Here is a 25,199-nt window from a genome sequence, read left to right on the forward strand (position 1 = left end):
TGGAAAACGTGTCTTCAATTTCTCCTCCTCCTTCCTGCCCACAGCCGCATCTCTGGTCCAGGTCTGATTACTTTATCCCAGTGATTTTTTAAAAAATGTTTTTAAGAGAGAGTGAGAGTCTGAGCAAGTGTGAGAAGGAGGAGAGAGAGAGAGAGAGAGAAAGAGAGAGAGAGAGAGACTCTTAAGCGGGTTCCTTGCCCAATGCAGAGCCCAACATGGGGCTCCATCTTACAGCCCTGAGATCATGACATGAGCCAACATCAAGATTCAGATGCTTAGCCGAGGGACGCCACACAGGCACCCCGATACCAGTAATCTTGCACTGTCTTGTCTCCCTGTCATCACACTTCCCTGGAGCCCATCTGCTTGCTGGCAGCCAGTGGTGGACATCTCCACTCAGATGCCAGATCCAAACCAGCCATGGCAAATGCTGCTATCTTCTGAAAGGGCTGTGTGACCCACGACCTGGGGAGGGTATCTGCTGGGTGCTGGGGGGGTGTGCTTCAGGATTTGGCTGTTTCTGAATGTATTTCTGGCCATTTTGCCATTTTGCAAAGCACCTCAAGAATAAAGCAATAACTAGTGTTAGCTCAGTGGAAAGGCAGAAAGACCAGGGGTCTTTCGGGGATTGAGCACTCCATGCCTGCAGCCTGCCTTCCTCTGAATTTCCAGTTAAGTGAGATAATGAATCTCCTTGTTGCTTCCACTGCTTTTAGTTGGGTCTTTGTTACTTGTAGCCAAAAGCATGCCGTTGACAGTCAGTACAATCTACTGATTCCCCTCCTCTGTGGCTTTGTACCTTTGCCATCAAGTCCGCACTCCTTACCTGGATTCCATGATGTGTGAAGCCTCTGCTGATCGGTGCATCAGCCCCTGGGTCTCAGGCTCTCCCAACCTCTTTCCTAGGCCCTCAGCTTGCAATTATACAAACTCACCTCCTCTTTCCCCAAAACATGCTGCACGTCTATGCTGTTTCTTTTCTAGAATGTTCTTTTGTCTCTTTCTCCATCTTCTTTTCATCTTTCAGGATCAGCTCAGGCAGAATTACAGAGTCCGTTAAGTGTCTCTGGGCACGTGGAGTCTGTGTTTCTGGTGCTTTCTGCCTCCCCACGCTCAATCACAGGCCCCCCCGCAGGCGCCCCTGTACTAGCGGAATTTTTACTGCAAAGTCTTTGTTCGTTCAGATTGTAGGTAACTTGGCATATGGCTATTAAGGATTATTTATTTTCATTAAAAAGTAGAGCAACATTATCAATAATAATTTCTTCAGGATTTTGCAGTTTAAATGCTCTTAATGTACGGTATCCCAGCTAATCCACACGTATTGCTAGGACACCGATACTACCTGCGCTTCAGAGATGAGGAAACTGCACGCCCCACTGAAGTGTATTTGTGGAGTGCCTACAATTTGCATAACGTTATATAAGAGTCAGGCTGTGGAGGGAGGTTGCCAAGGGGTAAAAACCACAGTCTCTCTCTTCACAGAGCTTGCAATTTACTTGGGGAGGTAAGAAACAATGAAGCATATTTCTGTTGCAAGAGAGAAGAGCAGGGATGCCTGGGTGGCTCAGTGGGTTAAGTCTCTGCCTTTGGCTCAGATCACGGTCTCAGAGTCCTGGGATCGAGCCCCGCATCGGGCTCTCTGCTCGGCGGGAAGCCTGCTTCCCCCTCTCTCTCTGCCTGCTTCTCTGCCTACTTGTGATCTCTCTCTCTGTCAAATAAATAAATAAAATCTTAAAAAAAGAGAGACAAGAGCAATGCAGCACAATAGTAAAGGGATGCTGATGGCAGTAATTTATGACATAGAAAAAGAGGAGCACGAAACAGAAGTCTTGTAAGATTAAGACGGAAGATAACACCGTGGGCTGGCAGTGGGTGTCCGTGAGTGATCTTCCAAAGAAGAACTGAACCGGGGGCACTTGGCTGGCTCAGTTGGTAGAGCACACGACTCGTGATCTTGGGGTCATGGGTTTGAGCCCCAAATTGGAGGTAGAGATTACTTTAAAAAAAAAAAGAATTAAACCTGAATTTTAAGGAACAATGGGATTATTACCAAATGGAAAAAGGGGAAAGACATTCCCTTTGGAAAGTGAAGGCTTAGCACCGTGCAAAGAAGAGAGGATAGAGAAAGTCCCAAGGAAATGAATTAGTGTTTGGATGGATGGATGGACGGATGATAGATAGATAGGTAGACAGACAGATAGTTAAGACAGGGGGGTTAGTGGGTAGTTAAATGAATAGAGAATAGAGAGATAAATCCACGGATATTTGAGGCTGGACTCATTTAACTATCTTCCAACCCAGAAACATGATACGGAGTTAGTTGTATCCTTTTTGCCAAGCAACTTCGCTTTCCTTGTCCAGCTGAAAGAAAGGACTTGCGGATATCCAACGTTACACTGGATGAAGACATTTGAATGTGGTCAGGACTGCACGGAGGCATGCCTGCGGTTAGGATGTAATCGGGCCAGTGTGGGTGTGTTTTCTCACAAACACGTGTTCAGAGACACACATAAAACTTTGGGGTTTTCCTTTTCCTTTTCACTGTGTCACGCCAAGCTTTTGTTTTGACTGAATTGTCCCTTTCCGATTTCCCATGTATGGGAGCCCAAAGCCTCACGAATTGGCATAAATGAGATACTGGGACCCACAATGATGATGGTAGTAAGTGTTTACATAACTTGGGCAAAGGATACAATTTAGCTGGTTGGGGGAAAAGGATAGTCCTCATGGGGAAGTGGTTTTGGCTCTTCAGTCCCATCCTTATTTTTGGACAGAATCCTGTCCTAGATTCATGGGCTTGAGTGATCTGCAAGAGGTGGGAGTTGTCCCCGCCTCTCGCTTTTAATCCCTAACAATGGATGAAGCCATATTATTGGCAGAAGAGTCTGATTTCTTCCTAGTCCACAATGGAATCCATCATCTAGGTTCCTGGGACTGACTTTCTGGTTGGGCCACAGAAGTGGGGGCCATGTGTCAAACACAGTGCTTTTCCCTCCAGCACAGGGACCCTTGCAGTCTAGGATTTTTCCTGTGGTGGACCTAGCTCTGTCTACCCCACTGTTTGAACTCAGCTTATAATGTGACATTGTTCTGGGGCGCCTGGGTGGTGCAGTCGGTTGAACAGCTGACTCTTGATTTCGGTTCAGGTCATGATCTCAGGGTCCTGGCATTAAGCCTCATACTGGGCTCTCTGCTCAGCAGGGAGTCTGCTTCTCCCTCTATCCCTCCCCCCTCCCCTGCTCATGCTCTCTCTCTCTCTCTCTCTCTCAAATAAATAAATAAGATCTTTTTTTTTTTTGAGACTCTTTTTTTTTTTTTTAATCCGACAGACAGAGATCACAAGTAGGCAGAGAGGCAGGCAGAGAGAGAGAGAGGAGGAAGCAGGCTCCCTGCTCAGCAGAGAGCCCGATGCGGGACTCAATCCCAGGACCCTGAGATCATGACCTGAGCAGAGGGCAGCGGCTTAACCCACTGAGCCACCCAGGCGCCCCGAAATAAATAAGATCTTTAAAAAACGTGTCATTTTTCTCTATTTTCAAATATTTCACAGCCTAAAATGCCTTGAGTAACCTTCCGTCCCATATCTTGTGGTTTCTTTGTGAAGGTTTTTCTGGAAGACACTGGAGTTTGCCTATACAAGCCATTCCTGCCCCCCCTTCCCCTGCCGCCTCCAACTTTGGAAGCTGGAAATCCAAATACCGAATTCCCCCATCTTCCTTCAGTTAGACGTGGCCGTGTGACCTGGTTTGGGCTGATGATAAGAGGAGGGTGTCCTCCTGGGGCTCCTGGGAGAATTTCTCTTCCTTATAGAAGGGATAAGTCGAGAGCTCACTGTCCTTGTCTTTCCCTCCTTTATCTACCATGGATGCAGAAATGAGGTCTAGAGCTAAGACAGCTATCCTGGGATCATGATGCTACAAGCATGTGGAAGAAAAGCCGACACACTAAGAATAGAAGAATTAAAAGGGGCACCAGGTGGCTCAGTTGGTAAAGCTCCTGCCTTCGGCTCAGGTCATGATCCCAGAGTCCTGGGATCGAGTCCCGCATCAGGTTCCTTACTCAGCAGGGAGCCTGCTTCTCCCTCTGCCTGCCATTCCCCCTGCCTGTGCTCGCTCTTTGAAATAAATAAATAAAATCTTTAATTTAAAAAAGAACAGGCGAATAAAAAGATACAGAGAGCTAGAGTGCACAGTTGAGCTTTCAGACAGAATTAGACCACTTTCAATCAATGTCCACATCCTTTAGATCTTTGCTGAGTTGTCTGATACCTGCAGCCGGACACAGTCCCAATGAATGGTCTGCCCAAGCTTGGCAAGAGAATGGTGGTGAGGAACAAGAAGTGGGATTGTGGATCCCAGAGACTGACCTTGGAAAACACTAAGGGGTGGGAAGCCAGAAACATGGGGAATGGTTGATGAATTTCTTTCTTTTTAAGAATATTTTATTTATTTGTTTGAGAGAGTGAGAGAAGAAAAGCAGAGGGAGGGGCAGAAGCAGAGGGAGAAGCAGACTTCCTGCTAAGCAGGGAGCCCAACGTGGGGCTTGATCCCCGGACCCCGGGATCATGACCTGAGCCACCTGAGCACCCTGGTAGAAGGATTCTTCTGACCGTCTTCCTATTTGAGTGTCCCTAATTTCTGCGACTTCAAGTACCTTTTCAATGAAGTTGTAATGCATTAAATCCCTTTATAGGAAATCTAAGATACTCTTGTGGTAAATGCCATCTGTGCCCTCCATCAGAAGCAAGTTAAAATTGATCCTTTCCCTGAATCAAGTTGCACAAGGGTATGGATTTCTGGCTGTTTTCCTCAGCGTTTCATTCTCAAGTTCCTGAGCAGTGCCTTGCACATAGTAGGTGCTCATTAAATAGTTGTTGAATGAACAAATTATTGAGACTTTGCCTTAAGAGGCTGTTGTTAGCTTGAAAGCAGAAGGTTTAGCAAATTAAAGACAATGAGGTTTAGGGGGTCCCCTGGGTGGCTCAGTTGGTTGTGTCTGACTCTTGATTTCAGCTCAGGTTATTATCTCAGGGTCATGAGATTGAGCCCTGCATCCCGCTCTATGCTAAGCACAGAGCCTGTTAAAAGTTTCTCTCTCCCGGGGGTGCCTGGGTGGCTCAGTGGGTTAAAACCTCTGCTTTCGGCTCAGGTCATGATCCCGGGGTCCTGGGATCGAGCCCTGCATCGGGCTCTCTGCTCAGCAGGGAGTCAGCTTCCTCCTCTCTCTCTGCCTGCCTCTCTGCCTACTTGTGATCTCTGTCTGTGAAATAAACTAGAAAAAACAAAAGTTTCTCTCTCCCTCCCCCTCTGCCCCTCCCCACCTCAAGCTCTCTCTCTCTCAAATAAATAAATAAATCTTAAAAAAAAAACCATGAAAGTATGAGATTTGTGATGTGATCATATGGTTCAATTGTAGATCTCATGTTCCTTCCTTTAAGGTCTTTTAAATTATACTCTTGAAGTCCGTCCTGTCCACAGAGACCCTAAAACTAGTTGAAAAGGCATGGGTTATGGAGAATGGTATCAGAAGAAGTGACCACTCCCTGTGACCTTCCAGGAAAATTCTACTGGACTTTGAGATGAGTCCAAAATAAGGAAAGCCTAGCATAGGGATATTTTTTTAGGACGGAATTCTGCATAGTCGATGTGGGAAGCCTCTTTCATTTTGTTTAATTGTACACTAACTATAATGTGCTTAGTCTTTAACACGCTGGTCCAAAACTACCCTCCCTCCTCACACCTTACTCACATGCCCTGCCTTGTATCTGACCTTCTCCTAGTCAACCCTCAAGACCCAGAGTGGCCTTTCCCAATTCCCCGCCCTACCCCACCACACATAGGGATAGTTGCTCTCATCCCAGGCATCCTACAGCCCCTTGTTCCTGCCTCCCTGACAGCATCTTGTCCAGCTGTCCCACACGCTGGAATTATGTCCTTCTCATCTTTTTGCCTCTAGTACGTAATGACGGTTGTTGCCAACATTTCCCAAAACTCGTTTCATGCCAGACCCAGTTCTAGGTGTTTTATGCATATTGACTCATTTACTTTTCCCAATAACCCCGAGGTAGGTACTACTGATAATCCCATTTTATAGATGGGGAAATTAAGGCACAGGGAGCTTCATGTCTTGCCTGCAGGTCATTGGGGCGGTGGGTAGCAGAGCAGAATTCATAATGCTTCTCTCTTAGCCATTCCATTATGCTTCCCCTCGTGAAGGCTGCATGTTGGGGTATGACTTGAGTCGTTAAGGATGACTTGGGTAGCTCGTTTAGCGAACGCATCACTACTGGGTGTTGGCGCTGTCCTAGGTACCAGGGATGGAGTCCAGAACATGGCGGGAAGCCTACTGTCCTCTTGGGGTTGACATTCTGGTCCCAGCGAGGGGAAAGCCAACAGAGAGGTGGGAAAAAAAAAATGGATGGGCCCACAGTTACGGAAATTGGGCAGGCCTGCTGCAACTTTCCGGGGCTGAGGATGGGAAGGGGCCCTTCCCCACCACAGGGCGCTACTACCAAAATTCTACAGACAAGGCAGCCTGAAGATGAAGGAATCACTGCAGGAGACTTCACAAAACCCACTGGGCAGAGATCAGTCGGAACCATGAAAGGGAGGGCGAAAGAGGGGAGAGCAAAGCGGAAAAGAGCGACGGGGGTCTGAGGAGCACGTGTCCGTGCCGCACGGAGAGAACAGATGGTTAAAGAGCAGCCTGGGAACACTGGCAGGGCGGGAAGCGGAGCCCACGGTAATGAAAGGGATTCTCACGAGTGCCTGGAAATAGGCTGGTGGTGATTGTACGGGGCGAGCTCAAAAAGGCTTTGTTCTTCTGTCGAATAAGGAAAGCCATTGTGGGGCCCGGGAAATAAGGAGCGTGTGTGTGTGTGTGTGTGTGTGTGTGTGTGTGTGTGAGAGAGAGAGAGAGAGAGGGAGAGAGAGAGAGAGGGAGGGAGAGGAAAGGGGGGGACGTTCCCTACCCCAAAGGCAGAACGATCGTCACTAGCAATTCTGTACTGTGTACATAGCCAATGGGTAGGGCTGGGACTGCCCCCATGGGCTGTCCCCGATAAAGCCAGGCTTTGGGAGGTTGGGATGTGGTGTGTCTTACTCACGGCACATGAGTTTCGGTGAACCAGGATGACCCTCTCAGATCACCAGGAGGGCATTGCACCCTGCTTTGGGGTCCCAGCGCCCACCAGCCAGGGGGCCAGGGGACAGGGAGAAGCAGGGGCTTAGTGCCCCTAGGGACCTCCAGGTGAGGCAGAGAACCAGGGAACGGGGAGCACGGTGGCCCGGAGAGTGCCCTTTGTGACCCCAGATGCAGGGTCCTGTTGTCTGGCTCAAGGGAAGACTAGAGAGTGACAGGGGCTGCACAGAACAGCAGCTGGAATCTTCCACCTTTCTGGCCCTCTCCTGCTGCTGGGGGGCAGTGTGAGGCAGCACTGTAGAGTGTGGGTTCGAGAGTCACCCCCACGGCCAAATCCAGGCTCTCTTGCTTTCTACAGGGTGGCTTTGGGCAAACTCTAACTTCTGTTTCTGGCAATACAAAGTGGGCACAGGAAGAAGCCCCCTCGTGGTGGTCTAAGGGGAGGAAAAAGCTGAGAAGAACTTTATGGAGGACATAAAGAAGTATGTAGAGTATAGTCAGCTCTCAATAAACATAAGTAATAGTTCTTACTCATATCACCCTTGGGGTTGTCTGGCACCAGGAGGACACACACTCCTTGGGATACACAATTTCCTTTCTTTCGGTAGTTTCAAGAACAACCAAAGTTTTTCAGGACAAAATGAAGTCTCAGGACAAACCTTACAGTGAAGTCCCAGACCCCTCAGTTGCTGCTTCCTCCCTCTCAGTTTTGGGAAGTGCTAAGTGGGTCTCCAAGGTAGGGGGGTGTCACCCTGGGCTCATAATTCCCAGGACGGATGGCTGCAAACAAGCAAGCCCAATTTGTCACCCATTCTCCAAAAGTTCCAACTGCCCAGGTGGTAGGTTGTCATGGTGGAGGGGGACATTGGAACAGTCCCTGCCCCCCACCCCCCACCCCCATGACTCAGTGCTGTCTAGACTCTGCACAGCCAGGACATCTGTCCTCTGTCTGCTCACTGCTGAGTTTCTCCCTTGGCTCTAAGGGGAGGTGGGCATTGGGGAGCTGGAGGGGTGATTTGCATCACATTTGGAAACAGAATTTTGGCAGCTCTTGTTAGGTGCCAAGGGTTTTGTGATGGGCACTCACGCCAAAGAGGAAAAAACAAAAGGAAATATTCTGGGAATTCCCAGTTAGTTCTTGGCACCGGTGGGAATCTTAAATGCTCTAGGAAGCCTCTCTGTGTAACCCCATCTCCTCTCCCAACAACCCGCCCCCCTTCCTCCTAACACTTTCCAGCTTTCGTGAATGCCTGCAGCTAATTTGAGCCCGAAACATGCTCCCAGAGGTTCCAGTGGTTCCCTTGGGTCCCCTCCTCCCAGGAGACTATGTGTGTAGAGTAGGTGAGCTCCGAGGGGGAGCTCATGCCCTGTCTGAACCTCTCTGCAGTGTGCTGGCAGGTAGAGCCCTTGCGGACCAGGGAGCCCACTGTGGACCTTGTTCTTACTAGTGTTCCTTGGCTTTGCTGCTGCTTCCTAACAATGCTAAATGGGGCTGGAAGGGCAGCTACCTCTCTGAAATGTTGGGAGGATAGAATGACTATTATTTACCCAAAATGGCTTAGGACAGTGCCTGGTCCATATAAGCACTCAGTAAATGTCAACTATTTTCTGGAGCACATTATTTGCTCAAAGTAAACGACTTTTGGGCCGGCTGGGTGGCTCAGTGGGTTAAGCACCTGCCTTTGGCTCAGGTCATGATATCAGGGTCCTGGGATCCATGCATGAGTCAGGCTCCCTGCTTGGTGGGGAGCCTGCTTCCCCTTCTCCCTGGCTCCGCTTGTGCTCTCTCACTATCTTTCTCTCTCTCTTTCAAAATAAATAAATAAAATCTTAGGAAAAAAAAAAAAAGAGAATTCTTTAGTTATTCTAGATCTTACACATTTCCTTATAAAATTTAGAATCAACTTGTTAATTTCTACCAAGTAGGGCTGGGGTGGAGAGAGAGAGAGGGAGAGAAAGGAAAATGTATGGAGAGGATTCAGGAAGGAGGGATTAAGGAAGAAATGTAAAAGGCTGTAGTCATTTTTAGTTTGGATTGTGCCGAATCTCTAAATTAATTTGGGAGGAGCTGATACCTTTATGCTACTGCATCTCCTAAGTCATGAACGTGTTATGTCTCTGTTTTAGGTGTTTTTAATAGCTCATAATAAAAAAAGTTCCTTATTTTCTCTGTAGAAGAAAACAACATGATTTGTCTTATATGCAGCCAGAACTTGATTTTTAAAAATTGTTCATTAACAAACATATAATTTTTTTAAAAAAGATTTTATTTATTTATTTGATAGACAGTGACCACAGGCAGGCAGAGAGGCAGGCAGAGAGAGAGGAGGAAGCAGGCTCCCCGTCAAGCAGAGAGCCTGACGTGGGGCTCGATCCCAGGACCCTGGGGCCATGATTCAAGCTGAAGGCAGAGGCTCAACCCACTGAGCCACCTGGGCACCCCCAAACATATAATTTTTTAAAAAATAATTTTTCAACCTGTTGAAATCATTTTCAACCTGTTTCAACCTGGTACACAAGGATAATTTACTTTTGCATTTTGATTTAGAAAGGTTTTTTTGGTGGGGGCGCCTGCGTGGCTCAGTGGGTTAAGCCTTTGCCTTCAGCTCAGGTCATGATCCCAGGGTCCTTGGATCGAGCCCGGCATCGGGCTCCCTGCTCAGTGGGGAGCCTGCTTCCCCCTCTCTCTCTGCCTGCCTCTCTGCCTACTTGTGATCTCTGTCTGTCAAATAAATAAATAAAATCTTTAAAAAGAAAAAAAAATGATTAGAAAATCATTAAATAAATAAAATAAAAGATTTTATTTTATTTAAAGATTTTATCTATTGAGGGAGAGAGAGGGAACACGAGCAGGGGGCAGAGGGAGAGGGAGAAGCAGACTCCTCAGTGAGTGCAGAGCCTGATGCAGGACTCAATCCCAGGAACCTGGGATCGTGACCTGAGCCGAAGGCAGATACTTAACCGACTGAGCCACCCAGGCGCCCCCAACACTAATTGACTTTCTAATGTTCAATCAAATTTACAATCCTGGAAAAAACTCAGCCTTACCCCCAAGATACATCCTTTTCTTTATATATTGCTGGATTCAGTTTCCAAACTCCCATCTGACAGCTCCCTTCTAAAAAAAAAAAAAAAAGAAGAAAGAAAAGAAAGGATTTTTTGGTGAAGAAACTTTTGGTTTGGGATGAGTTTCGATTTACAGAAAAGTTGCAAAGGATACAGAGTATTCCCCTCTCTCAATTTCCTCCACTGCTAACATCCTACATAATCATGGCACAGCTCACAAAGCTAAGAAATCGGGGCGCCTGGGTGGCTCGGTCTGTTGAGCATCCAACTCTTGATTTCAGCTCAGGTCATGATCTCAGGGTCGTGAGATCGAGCCCCGCATCGGGCTTCCTGCTCAACGTGGAGTCTGCTCGGGATTCTCTCTCCGTCTCCCTCTGCCCCTCCTGCTCATGATTTCTCTCTCTCGCTCAAATAAACAAATAAATCTTAAAAAAAACCCTAAGAAATCAACACTGATACATTACCAAAATGTAAACTTGAGATTTTATTTGGATCTCATCATTTTTCCAGTAGTGTCCCCCCCCCTTTTTTTTTTTTTTTGTGGTTCCAAGATACAAATTTTGGCTATTTCATTGCAATTAGTGTATTTTGACTTTTGAAAACAGCTACCTGCTAAGTCCTCTTATTAATTCTAATACTTACATATGATTCCTTGGGAAATTTCATGTCTACAACCAGCGGAAAATGACAGTTTTGTTCCCCCCTTTCCCATTCTTGTCTCTTTTGCTCTTTTGTTTTCTTTTCCTGTTGTATTATATCAGGTAGGACTCTGATCTATAGAAATAATGGTGGTGGGAATCCAGCCTCATTCCTGGTTGTAAAGGAAAAGCTTTCAACCTTTCACCATTAGGGTCTGATGTTTTTCTAAGCCTTTCTGCAAAGACTCCGTATCAGATCATGGAAGTTCCCTTTTATTCCTAGATTAAGGAGCATTTTTTAAAAATGATGAATGTGTGCTAAGTTTTATCAAACATTTCTTTCTGCACCATTGAAATGACCATGATTCTTTTCCTTTAATCTGTGTATGTGGAGTATTTTTTTTTTTTAAGTAGTCTTCACACCAAACGTGGAGCCCAAACATGGAACATGGGGCTTGAACTCACAACCCTGAGATCAAGACCTGAGTCGAAATCAACAAGAGTCAGGTGCTTAACCGACTGAGCCACCCAGGCGCCCCTAGTTATGTACAGTATTAACACTAATTGATTTTTTAAAAGATTTTATTTTATTTAAAGATTTTATCTATTGAGGGAGAGAGAGGGAACACGAGCAGGGGGCAGAGGGAGAGGGAGAAGCAGACTCCTCAGTAGTGCAGAGCCTGATGCAGGACTCAATCCCAGGAACCTGGGATCGTGACCTGAGCCGAAGGCAGATACTTAACAGACTGAGCCACCCAGGCGCCCCCAACACTAATTGACTTTCTAATGTTCAATCAAATTTACAATCCTGGAAAAAACTCAGCCTTACCCCAAGATACATCCTTTTCTTTATATATTGCTGGATTCAGTTTCCAAACATATTTTTAGAGGGTTTTTTGTTTGTTTGTTTTTGTTTTTTTTTTTCTCTTATGTTCATGTTGTTGGTTGAGATTGACCTACAATTTTAGTTTTGATATCAGAGATCACACTGGATTCATAAAATGAGCTGGGGGCACGGGCTTTCTTTACTTCACTCTCTGGAAGGGCTTGGGTACGTTTGGAATTCATTCTTCTCTGAACACTTCCTTCCCATCGGTATCTAGAGGCAAGAAACTTGAGGGGTCATGACTTGAGTGTCTCACGACCATCCGTACTGTCCTGGTTTTTCCCAGATCCTCAGGGGACTCTCGTGGATTACACTAACCATTTACAGTAACAAGTAGGGCACATACATGTCTGTCTTGTCCTCTCAGGGCTCCGTAACTCCAAGGGGCAGGTCATGTATACCAGTCTTCGCTTAAGCTGAGCAGGAAAATTCGTTTGTTTTTTTGTGTGTTTTGTTTTTTAAGATTTTATTTATTTGACAGAGAGCTAGAGAAAGCCAGAGAGCACAAGCACGGTGGGGATGGAGAGAATGCTAGAAGGAGAAGGAGAAGCAGGCTTTGCACCAAGCAGGGAGCCCAATGCAGGGCTTGATGCCGGGACCCTGAGACCGTGACCTGAGCGGAAGACAGACGCTTACCTGACTGAGCCACCCAGGTGTCCCACGGAAACTTGTTTTTGTAAGCTTGTGGGATATGTGGTGGTTGGGGAAGGTGCCCCCGTGGGCTTGCTTTCTGGGCTGGGAAGTTGACGGGGAATTAACGAAAGCCAAGATGTAGAGCCCCAGGTGCCCGGTGTAGCAGCGACATTCACGTCCCTCCCCAAGCCGTCCCTTGGAGTCCCAGCCAGAAGCTGCAGTATCAGTATCCAAGCGACTGCTCCTTGCCCCACAGCCTCCCTGCATCCCTCTCCTCCCCCTTCTTGGCCGTGACATTGCCAGCATCTTCTGCCATGGGGACGCCAGCACAGCCCTCTGGGAGGACAAGGGTGTGACACGCACAGGGAGGCTGGTCAGGGCACATTCCAGGAAAAGAAGTGAGAGAAGGTTTCCTTTTCCTTTTTCCTTGACTGCACCCTGGGGAGGGCTGCCTTACTGGGGGCAGGTCGAGGGGACGCCAGGGAGAGGAGTGGGTGGGAGGGGGTCTCTGTATGGCTTTCCAAAGCTCGGGCCACAGAAGGTTCCTTTCAAGCCTTAGCTGAAGTCCTGTGTTAGTGGTTCTCAAAAGTTTTGTTCTCAGGACCCCTTTATCGTTTTAGAGGAACCCTGTGTGGATCGTATCTACGGATATTTACTGTACTAAAAAATAGAACTGGGAAATTTAAGCATATTTAATTTATTTAAAATAACGATAATTATGGGACACCTGGATGGCTCAGCTGGTTAAGCATCAGACTTCGGCTCAGGTTAGGATTCCAGGGTCCTGAGATCAAGCCCTGCCTTGGGCTCCCTACTCAGTGGGGAGCCTGCTTCTCCCTCTGCCTGCCATTGCCCCTGCTTGTGCTTCCTCCTGCTCTCTGACAACAAATAAATCTTTAAAAAAATGAAATAAAAATTAACCCATTAAAATGAACACAAAAAATAAACTTTCATGAAAAAAAAATCAGCGCAATTTCCAAAATAGAGAAAAAAAGAATGAGAAGAGCAGCATTATTTTGCAATTTTCCTAATCTCCTTAATTTCTGGCTTAATAAAAGATAGCTGATTTTCATGTCTGCTTCTAGAATTAGATCTATTACAGTAAGTTTTGCTTTGTTTTGTTTTGCTAAAGTATGTGATGAAAATTTAAGCTCATGTAGATATGTATTGGAAAGGAGGAATTTTTTATTTTATTTATTTATTTTTAAGGTTCTATTCATTTATTTGAGAGAGACACAGCACAAGCTGGGGGTAGTGGCACAGGAGGAGGGGAGAGCAGCCTTCCCACTGAGCAGAGAGCCTGCCCCAGGGCAAATTTGTTGGGGGGGGATACTCCATCCCAGGACCCTGGGATCACGACCTGAGCCAAAGGCAGACACTTAATCAACTCCGCCACCCAGGCGCCCCAAGGAGGAATATTTTAATAGCTTTTCAGATAATTAGGAATGTTCCTCTTTGACTGTTCACCAAAATTTGACGACTGGTAGTTTCTTAAAAGTGAGTTGCAGTGTGTCATCTAATACCCTTCAACTTTTATACTCAGTCCCGTTAAAATCCGTTGGCTTATTTTGCACATTGAGTAGATCTTGTACCCATGCATGATTTTGTAGTATCAGGCTCTGGTCCCTGGGAAAATACTGGCTCACTGAGTTCCACAGATATTCCCAATGTTAACACATTTCCTTGTCCAGTATCAAAGCATCACATTTATTTCCATCACCCCTAGTATCACCAGAAACGTCTTTAAGTGTTGGGAAAGCGTAGCACTCAGGGTGGCAGGTACAAGTTTTCAAGAATTCAAACCTTCGGGACGCCTGGGTGGCTTAGTTGGTTAAGTGTTCTCAGATCATGATCCCAGGGTCCTCGGGTCGAGTCCCACATCAGGCTCCCTACTCAGCAGAGAGCCTGCTTCTTCCTCTCCATATGACCCTGCTCCCTGCTTGTGCTCTCTCTCGCTCTCAAATGCATAAAATACAATAAAAGAACATTTTAAGAATGTATTCAAGGGTTTTGGTTTAATAAAAGTAATACCATGTACTGCTAATTGAGGACATACAGAAGGAAACCTGAATTTTGTGTTTCCTAAGAGCGCCAGGCAGAGAGAAGACAATGGTGCTAGGACAGTTTGGTGTCACTGCCTTGACTTGGCTTAAGGCACCAATAATTCACCACTGGTCTCATGCCATCAGACTAACGCTGATACAGAGAAATAGGGACAGGACATGAAATTGCAGTGAAATGCATGAATTGCAATGCATGCAGTCATGACCTTGAAGATGTAAAGACTTCCAGAGCTCCGTGGACCACACTCCAAGAATGGATGCACTATGACATCGACTCAAACGGATCTAGACGTTTTTATAACTCCCAAGAAGCAATAAGCCCTCAAGATGATGATGACGAAGATGATGGTGATTTCTATCACTTGCTGAGTGAGGAATGTGCGTGTGCTGGGTCTTGCTTATCATTTCTCATGAATTGTCTCTTTTAATCCTCCTCCCCCTTTTTTTTTAATTTTGAGAGAGACATAGACAGAGAAAGAGAGAGAGCATGAGCAGGGCAGAGGGAGATGGAGGGAGAAACTGAAGCAGATTCCTTGCCCAACACGGGGCTCGATCTCATGACCTGAGATCATGACTTGAGCTAAAGTCAAGAGTTGGTCATTAACTGACTGGGCCGCCCACATACGCCCCATCCCCCCATTTTTTAATGCACTGATGCTTTATTGGCTGGTTTCCCCTTGGGCAGCAAGAGTGAGGGGAACAGGGAAGAGAGGGAGGAAGAACAGACACTTGATGGTGCTACCAACTGCCCTCGCTGGTCATGGGGTCGTGCAAGATTTCTCTGGAGAGGCCATCTTGAGCCCGTCCAATGCAGGCCAGTGGCCATCCGAGCTACTGTCCTCTGTGCTGTGCTTCAGGGACCCAGGCCACCTCCATCCTGGAAGCCCCTATCTCTGCCATCCTGGCTCCAGTTCTGAGATGGACTCTGTCCTTATTTCCATTTCACCGATGGGACGACAGGTTTGCTATGCCCAAGACCATCTGGCTAGTGAGTTGGGGAGCCATGAGCCGTCTCTTTGGCTCTCCTGAACTACCTGGGTGGGGAGGGAATGAAGACAGTAGGACTGGGCATGGAAGATGCTGGATCATGATGTATCCACAAGAGAGGTCTCAGCTGATCCCACACATGTGGGGTGATGGGGTGGGACTCCGGAGCTGGCTGTTACCTTGCTTTGAGCAAGGGGATCAGCCTTTACCCCTTCTATGCCTGGCCACTGGATTGTAGGCTGCCCTGGGGAAGGGGGCGTGATCCTGGGTGAGCTGTAATTCCTGGTGGTAGTGGGGGGACCTTAGCTGAGAGCTGTCAGCTACCAACATTCCCAGTAGGAGTAGTGATGGGAGCCCGAGCAATTGAAGGGGGAAATGGGAGGACCACCACAATGCCCACTATAGGGTCTATGGCTCAAGATCGTTGAGTACTTTCCCCTAGAGCCTGACTCCCAATGCAGGGGAGTCCTGGGGGACTCTGGGGGATGAAGACAGCTAAGATAATAGCTCTCTGTGAGCCCCACTGAGGCCAGTGGCTGGAATCACGAACAAGGTTCCAGCATCTTCAGGGTAGGAGGGGTCCTAAAACCATCAGACCTAAACTCACCTCCTCAGACTCCATCCGAACCACCCGGTGAACTGGATTTCTCTTCTGCCACTTAACCGTGGGCAAATCAGTCTCATCTCTGAAACAGAACTGGTAAGCTCACAACGCGCCTCGCAGGATTATGGTGTTAATTGTCTAGGCATTTTGTGAAGAAGAGCGAGCTCACCTGTTTCAGTGCTGGGCAACGGTCATGCTGAGGACGTCCTTCTTTTTATTAAGCAAGCACTTGGGGTATCTCTCTTACCCGCTGCTCTGGACCCGACCTCTCCCAGTGTCCCAGCACTAGCAGCATTGGCATCCTGTGGGAACATAAGAGAAATGCAGATTCTCAGCCCCGCCCAAGAATGAATGAACCAGAAGCCCCGGAGCACGGGGCTCGGTGGTCTTCAGTTTCACGAGCTCTTCTGGGGACTCTGAGACCAATGGGTCTCAGATAAGTCTGCAGGTCACACCCGTACACAGCACTCACCATGCGTGTCCTGTTCCATGGTGGTCATGGGTCCGCCGACCACGAACCTGGATGCCACCCTGGTGTCAGATAAACGCACTACGTCTGGGAGGGACCCCGAATTCTGCACGGTGTTCCCAGGCTGCTTCTCTGGGCTTCATAGGACCAGTTTCCTCAACTACTCTCCAGGATGTCACGTTTCTAACACCCCTACCTCTCCTACCCTGCGCCCCCCTGTTTAGGGTTCTAGAGACGTTATCCACTCCCTAACCCTCAGCCTGCGTGGTCTCTGCTTTCCACCCTCTTTCCTCCCGTTCCTGGCTCTTGGCACAGTTTCTTCCAGCATTTTCTCGGCTGGCTCTGGCCCCAGGGGAATTTTCAGATTGCTCATGCTTCTGGGAAATTCTTTAGGCAAGAGGAAGGAAATCGCTCCCGAGCGGGACAGTGCAGTGAGAATCTGCCCATCCTGGCCTCAAGCCCTGGTGGGCCTCCTGCCCCCCCCGCCCCCCCCTTTGGGGACTCCCCACATGACCTTTGGAGTCACCTCAAATCTACACGAGTAACCTGGGGCTTTCCTCTCTGACGTCCCTTATAACATCCTGGGGCTGGAAGGTAGCGCAGAGCCAAAGACAGTTCCTTCCCTTGCTGGGAAGAGGGTGCTCCTAATTTGTGGCACTCCTCACAACCATCCCTCATCCCCACCACCTCCGCGTCTCCTCCCCAGTCTCCCAAGACTTCCCAGAACCAATGGAGCTTCCCCCCCAAAAGGCTTTGTTCCAGAAAATCCTATAAACTGTGTTTGCTGGGAAGGAGCAGCACGGGGCCAGTTTCACACCTTGGCATCTCAGCAAGGATCCATCCGTCAGATTAGTAAAGAGTCTGCGTGATCCCAGAGGCATAAAACTCACAGGTAGATAACTGTAAGACATTAGACCGCTCTTCATAGAGAAATGAAGACTCAGAGATTAGAAATTCCTTTTCATTACCCTGATCGGGGGCCTGCCTGACACATCATACGTTTTCACAGGGCTTTGATGGGTACTGATATAGTGGCTTAGGTTTTAATATCTTTTAGTAAATACGTTAATTTATAACCATCGATGTGGCCATGCGTTGTTTGTGCCTTTGCCTTTACGGTGTGCATAACCCTCCAAGTACCCCTAGACTCTCTGGCTGTGTGACATCAGGCCAATTCTTAACCTCTCTGAGCCATGCCTGTAAGGAATAAAGTAAGAGCCTGTGGCCGAGAGGAGTTTGGTGAGACCTGAGATGTCGTGTGTAAAACTCGTAAAAAAAAACACCTAGCAAAAAAAAAAAAAACCAAACAAACAAACAAAAAAAAACACCTAACACATAAAAAGATCTCAGTTAATGTTAGTGGCTCTTATAATTGTGCCTATAATACATCCCGACGGTCCTCTATTACTAAGCATTTTTGGTTCTTTGGAATGATTTTCTTATAAAAATGCTGTTAGGAAGAGTCATCCTTTCTGGCAACGTCTAAGGAGTGCCTCATCCACACTAGAACATTCTAAGATAACAAAGAGCGGGCCAGCCCTTGATGGAGGTGGCCGTTCCATGGGGGAGAGAAAGCAGCCCTCCCCGGGCCTGATGGGAGATGCTGTGGGTTCACAGACGGCCCGGAGAGAGCACGGGAGGCAGGTAATGATCAGGAGCCGCTCAGGTGAGCCGCTGACATTTCAGATAAATTTGGAATGCCTTTGAGAGGAAGGCACTTTTCCCACTTGTTATTTATTTCACAATTACGTTCCCAGTCCTTAGAATAGCTCCTGGCTGGTCTCCGTTCTCTATTGAAGACACGAGCGTCTCTCGTCCCTGTGCGGGCCAATGCCTGCTGTGGGACGGCCCTGGGTTCGGATCCCAGCCACGTCCTGATTTGGGACCAGATGTTCTGTCTGGCCCCACCCGGACCTCTCCTTCCTGACTCACGGAACAGGAAGCTCCTGGGCTTCTGGGCAGCGCCTCTGAGCCATGGTCTTCCTCCTCTGTCAGCAGTGAGAGGCCCTGCATGGAATTCAAGTCGCTGGCGGGGGAAGGAAATGATGTTATGTTAGGAGAAGTTAGACTCTTACTTAGCAAGAGTGTGGAAGGCCAAGCGGGTGTCTGCTGGGTCTGGAGGGCCAGCTGGTTGGACAGTGAGTGAGAAGAGCTATCCCACACATATCCTAGAGCTCAGAGTCATAGATCAGCGCCAGGGGCCCTATCGTGGAGGGGATAAGGGAAGTTAAGTCAAGGGCAGAAGGGTTGGGGAATCCCAACTGGCGTTTCTTGGTGGCCCACTTTATGCCAGGGGTTCAGAGCCATCGTGGGGACTGGCCTACACTGTTGGCCCTGAGAAGGCACCATCAGGCCACCTCCAGAAGTGACAAGCAGACTCAGTGGTCACCTGCTGGTGAGTTCTCATCGCTGGTCCCTCTGGGAGCAGGAGCCTCCCCTGATAGGAGGAAGAAGGAAACCCCTCCTTACTCTCCATTCATGGGGCTTGGGTGGGGTTGACCCCCCTGATTCGCAGCCAACCAATCCTAAGCTCCCACCCTCTTACCACCTCCTGACTGGGGGCCTGACCATCTGGACAATCAGAGCCTGCGAGACCCAGCTCTGGGGCTCTTGCACAAGTGCTTGGGAAAGAGAATTTCTTTCCTCTCAGCTGCTGGTGTAAGATTTTAAGATAGAACATAGAAGCGTGGCTGTTTTGGAATTGCCAAGGGGCAGACTTCTTGGGAATAAAGTTAATTTAGAGGAAAGCGGAACTGAGGCACGGAAAGAAAGAAAAATCAGAAATCATTGGAAAACCTAGACCTACCCCCATATCGGTGCGGTCCAGGCAGCTGGAAGGTTGATTACCCTTGGGGTTTTCATTGGGGTGAACCCGTAAATCTTCACTTTTGGTTGGTGCTTGAGCTGACTTTCTGTCAAAGCGGAATGAATTCTTTTTTTTTTTTTTTTAAGAATTTATTTATTTATTTGACAAACAGAGATCACAAGTAGGCAGAGAGGCAGGCAGAGAGAGAGGAGGAAGCAGGCTCCCTGCCGAGCAGAGAGCCCGACATGGGGCTCGATCCCAGGACCCTGAGATCACGACCTGAGCCGAAGGCAGAGGCTTTAACCCACTGAGCCACCCAGGCGCCCCCAAAGCGGAAAGAATTCTTAAGACCAGGGCAGAGCAGGGGAATCGGGGCCGGGCCAGCGAGCGTCCACTTCCCTCTCCGTTCTCGCTGCCCCCACACTCTGAAGGATGTAAATCCTTATCCCTGAGAAGACCTCTCAGTTTGCTTCCTTGAATAAGCGGACCTAGTGGGATCGGTGGGCGGCTGGTGAGGGCGGGGGTCTGGCCCTACATACCCCACTATCTGTATGTACAGAATTGCAGATTGGTTTTAACTTGGATCCCACTGGTTCCACTTGATGCTGGTGAATGTTGAACAGGCTAACAAATAAAACAGCCCTGCATTGCAGGGTTCACCCATTTCTGCAGTGTTAATATTTCCACCACGGCCATAGCAAGCCACCAGCATGATGTCTCTGAATGCAGGCATTGGAGGAGATTCAGGGACCCCACCATTAAATAGGATTCCCACCACGCAGCCTTAACGTTGTTGATAACCTTAAGGCCATAAGCAATAATAAAATGTGGCAAATAATTAAGAAGTCAAAAGTTTTGATTTTTTTTAGGACCTTTGTTTTTAATATACTTCATCTCCTTGTAAGTTTCTGTAATTTAATTTTTAGTAATATCAGGGTAGAATGAGTGGCTCGGGAAATTTCCTAAAATGTTCACGGTCGGCTCTTGTGAGCTGGTACGAGCTGGTTCCAGTACACCTAGGGGGCCAACTGGATCCCAGAAGAAAGGACAGCGTTCAAGAGTGATGTGTGCCTGTCTGTTCCAGTTTAAATAAAAGCAAAAGGACCTGGGAGCAATCTTAAAAGCTTGAATTTGGTGAAGGTCTATATCTGGAGGCGTGCAATGAAACTGAAAGTGTAATTACCTAGTTGGATGGAATTTGGGACCTAGAGAGGTCCATACAGTGTGGCTGTTCAGTAAGCACCCTAAGAGAGCCATTCAGGATAGTGCTTGGGGCGGGGGCGGGGAACGCTGAGGAAGGAGCCTGCCTGCACCTCCTGTTTCAATTTTTGGAACACTGCAGACTTTTGACTTTTGTCAGTTTCAGCTTGTGAATTGCACCTCCCTACCTCCTGGAACACATCCTTCTACTTTCCAGGGGAACTGAGATAATGTAGCATCTGGTTGCTGAATAGCCCATTGGGCAGTAGATAGTTTAACTCTGTCAGTGCCAGTGACAATCCTTTCAAAATAACCCGTGTCTTCTTGTGGTTCTGCCTTTACAAGCCTGTACTCCCTGCCTGTAATTTGGTGCACGCTTTTGATTCTGGTAAACTGGGTGTCTCTCGGATTTCAATCCCGAAGACCCCAGATAAATGCTTTGGTTCCTTTGCCTCCTCTTCTTGGCCAGCACCTCTTAACTTGGCTGGTCCTGTTCCAGAGGAGGGTCATAGGGCCCTGAAATAGACGTGCAGGATGGGGGTGGGGAGGGTCCTGCATCCCGCAGAGATCCTTGCAGGAAATAGATGGCATGCCCAGATTAGCATAATGTGAGGAGTGTTTGTGGGAGACCTCCCAGAGGTGTGGCCAGGTACTGGGAAACTGCAGGGATGCCCTGGGACTCCAGGTCTGACATTTCAGGGCTCCACGACCCTGGGGCTGAATGTGCAAGCAATAGGCATGAGGACCAGTTACTGGAGATGGGAACCGGGAGGGCTTGGGGAGTTGCACGTCTGCTAGGAAATGGGACCTTTGCCTGGAGGTCTGCAAGGGGGGACCCAGGGAACAAACAGCCTTGGCCTCACTCTCTTCCTTCCTGCCTTTCTCTCTCAGCAACCCATTGGCTCGACCCACTTGCACCAGAGGGCAAGGAAGCTGGCCCTTTCAAACTCTTCCGAGACTTAAGAAAGTAGAGGGGTCTGAAGGGTTGGTCCAGTGGCATAGGTCTTGATCTTGGTGTCTCTCTGAGGCATGGACACCCTGATCCTTTGTCTTGGGGCTAGGAAAAGGGTCAAGGCACCTACTTTTGGAACTGCCTTGGGCCACCTTCATCTCAGAGCCATGAAGGGTCTGGTCACCTCCCCTGTTAGGAGCAGAGGGCTGTTTCTGAAAGTGTACTGCTTTCTAACCTTGTCAACACTACTCTTCCAGCCTGGGAGAGGTTCCTCGGAGGAGGAGAGGGCGTCTGAGGAGCAGACCCTTGGCAGTGGTCCCAGCTTCTGCTGCCAGGGCCATTCACTGTCTCTGCCTGGCCATTCACTCTCCTGCCCTCCATCTGGAGATTCTATGGGACCCTCTTCTATGGACACTCAGCTTGGGGAGCCCTGCCCCTCTGGGAGCCAGGAGACTCTGGGTGTCTATCTCTGACACTGTACTCCTTAGGATTATAAAACCCTATCATGAATAGGAATTTTCTCATCTGCAAAACCAGGGGCCCAGACGGGATGATCATGATTCCCGAGGACACCTCCAATTCTCTGAATATCTGTTTTGGAGACTTTGGTGGAAGTGCACTCTCAAGGTCATTTGTATAATGAAAAGCGTGTCCTTCCACAGCCAGGAGGTGGCAGCAAAACCCCTGTTTTGAAGGGGTCCGGGGTAAGTTCGGCGCTCCAAAGTCCAGAGCCCCCCTGTCCCAGTTTGGTGGCTGGGCTTCTCTACTGAACAATAATTTAATGATGGCCGCAGCCATGCCATTCTCTCTGCCATTATTGCTAACAAGACTATAGCAATGTTACCTTCAGTTTGGGCCATACTGCACCATTGAGGAAACCTTTTGCACAGTATCACCTAGAAATTTTTCAACAACCCTATTCCACAGGTAGGTAGTGCCCTGACTTCCAGCCCCATGTTGAAGCTCAAAGACATCAACTGACCTGCCCAAGAACTTCTAAAAGGGCTGACGTGCCAAGACGGGAGTGCACACGTTGGTCCCATGCGCACTCTACCTTGCCATGTGGGAGACCCAGGGCAAGGCTCTTTCTGCCACCCTCTTGGTTTTTCCACAGAGTTAGAGGAGTCAGAAGGGGTCAGCCAAAGAGCCTCAGGGTCCAGCTGTTGGCTGGAATTCAACATGCAGACGCTGGGAAAGAAAACTCAGCATGTTACTCTTTTCTCTTCTTCCGGTCCTCAGAAAAGAAAATTAGAAATGTCTCATCAGGGCGTACTTGGTGTCTAGGTATGGAAGGTTCTCGTTCATACATCCATCCCTTCATTCCACGATTGGGATTCTGATGTAGTAAAAACACTGTGAAGCACTGGGAAGGGTAGAGGAATGTTCTTTCTTTCTAATGCAGACGTTCTGGGATATAGGGAGCTGGGGAATAGAAGAGATCTCTGGGTTCATTTTAGGGAGCCCCAGGTGAACTGGGCAGTGTTTGAGGGGGATGAGATCCTGAACTTTTGTTGGGACGTCTGAGAGGAGTGGAATTCCATAGTAATTTCTTATTTTATTTTATTTTATTTTATTTTATTTATTTGACAAAGCGATCACAAGTAGGCAGAGCAGCAGGCAGAGAGAGAGGGGGAAGCAGGCTCCCTGTTGAGCAGAGAGTCTGATGCGGGGCTCGATCCCAGGCCCTGAGATCATGACCTGAGCTGAAGGTAGAGGCTTAACGCACTGAGCCACCCAGGGGCCCTGAAATAGTAATTTCTTTTGATGACTGCCAACCCTGTGGCTTGTTATCTTCTCAAACCAGAAGAAGCCTTAAGGGGACAATGCTAAACCCAACTGTTGTACATCTGGACCCATGTTACCTTCCACCTCTGTCCTGAGGCCGTGTCTTGTCCCTCTCCACCATGACGACAGGTTCCTGGAGTGCTACTGATGTTTGGGGCTCTAGAGCAAGGGTGCTTCTTGAATCATCTTATTTACTTCTCAAAATAACCCTGTAAAGTACCTTGTTACACCCCCATTGTAAGGGAGGCAGCTGAGGCTTATAGTCATGAAGCCACTTGCCTCAAATCACCAAGCTATTTAGTGGTGGGGCAGGTCTGGGACCCAGGGCTCTTAACATTACATCACATGGCTGAGCAGGTGCAAAACCCGCCATTGTGAGACTGTGTGCTATAGGGAGGGTCTGAAGAGCTGCTATCTCTTCTTCTCGACCCTGGATAAGCCATAGGCTGTCAGCAACACTGCTAGAAATAAGAGATTGATATCGGCCTGATCTCCTGATGGGATTGTTGTGTGGCTTGAATGGAAGGGAGAAAAAGGAGCATGTGAACACTCAACACATTCACAATGTTCTTGTATTTGAAATTATTGGGCTGGACTGGGGAGGATATCTGGGGACCTTGAGAATGACCTCAGTTTCCTTGTCTGTAAAACTGAGGAAGTTGAAGAGATTTTTTTTTAAATAGACTCCTCCAGTCTTGAAGTTTAGCACTGATGATGATGGTGGTGGTGACGATGGTGATGGTGATGATGATGGTGATGATCCTGATAACAATGGTGACAATGATGGTAATGATGGTGGGGATGATGTTGATGATGGTGATGGTGATGACGATGATGATGATGGTGATGATGACAATGATGGTAGCGATGACAGTAATGATGGTGATGACAATGGTGATGATCCTGATGACAATGGTGACAATGATGGTGTTGATGGTGGTGATGATCCTGATGACAATGGTGACAACGATGGTGATGATGGTGGTGATGGTGATGATGGTGATGATGGTGATGATGATAGTGGTGATGGTAATGATGGTGATGATGGTGATGATGATGGTGGTGACAGTGATGATGATGATGGTGATGGTGATGATGGTGATGATGGTGATGATGGTGGTGGTGATGTTGGTGAGCCTGCTGCTGGTGGTGGTGATGTGGTGATGATGATGGTGGTGATGCTGATGATGATGTTGATGATGATGGTGATGATGGTGATAATGGTGATGTTGATGGGGATCATAATGTCAGACATATGAGTTCACCTGATCTCAGAATAATTTCCTGCCACCATCACTGCTGCCAACTGCCTCACCTTCGTACCCCACTGGGTTGAAAGCATGTGGGCTGGGCTGGTGATGAGATGGAAAGGAGGGTCGGATCTAGAAAGCTAGAGAGAAGAGATGACACAAGATGTTAGAGGATAGTGTACTTATCTTGTGCCTGATACAGAGTGAGCCAGTTTTGATTTTATTGAGATATAATCTACATACTATACAATTCAATGGCTTTCAGTATATTCACAGCTACACATCCATCCCCGAAGAACATTTCATTGCCCCCCGAAGAAGCTCTACACCTTTTGTCACCATCCCAGCCCCTCACCCATTCTAGCAAAGCTATGACTTCTATTATTACAGAATAAGGAAGATGGGGCTCAGAGAGAAGACTGACTTGCCCAAGGCCATGCAGTTAGCATGTGAGAGTCCTGGGATTCTATCCATGTTTGCCAGAACCCAAGCCCATGCACCTGGTCAGTATGACCTTTGAGGAAAGTCAGGTTCAGAGAGTGTGTGGCCAACCCAAGGCCAAGGCCAATCCGAGGCCATGCATTTACAGCTATGAAGTGATTGGGCCTAATCCTGTCTTTATCCCATTCTGCTACATCTTTACCCTTCCATGTAAGTGAATCAACACAATCTGATCAGGATCCAGGAGTGAGCCCCCAGATCGACAGAGGCTTCTCT

At 48.0% G+C, this 25,199-nt stretch overlaps 1 long non-coding RNA gene across 1 annotated transcript in view; it reads left to right on the top strand.

Moving 5' to 3' along the window:
- The window catches only part of LOC116577376, a 54,482-nt gene that overhangs the window by 18,490 nt on the left and 10,793 nt on the right, over positions 1–25,199 (top strand). The gene's annotated exons all lie outside the window — the stretch shown is intronic.

The sequence above is a fragment of the Mustela erminea genome, chromosome 18 (genome assembly GCF_009829155.1).
Source record: "Mustela erminea isolate mMusErm1 chromosome 18, mMusErm1.Pri, whole genome shotgun sequence".
Taxonomy (NCBI): Eukaryota; Metazoa; Chordata; class Mammalia; order Carnivora; family Mustelidae; genus Mustela; species Mustela erminea.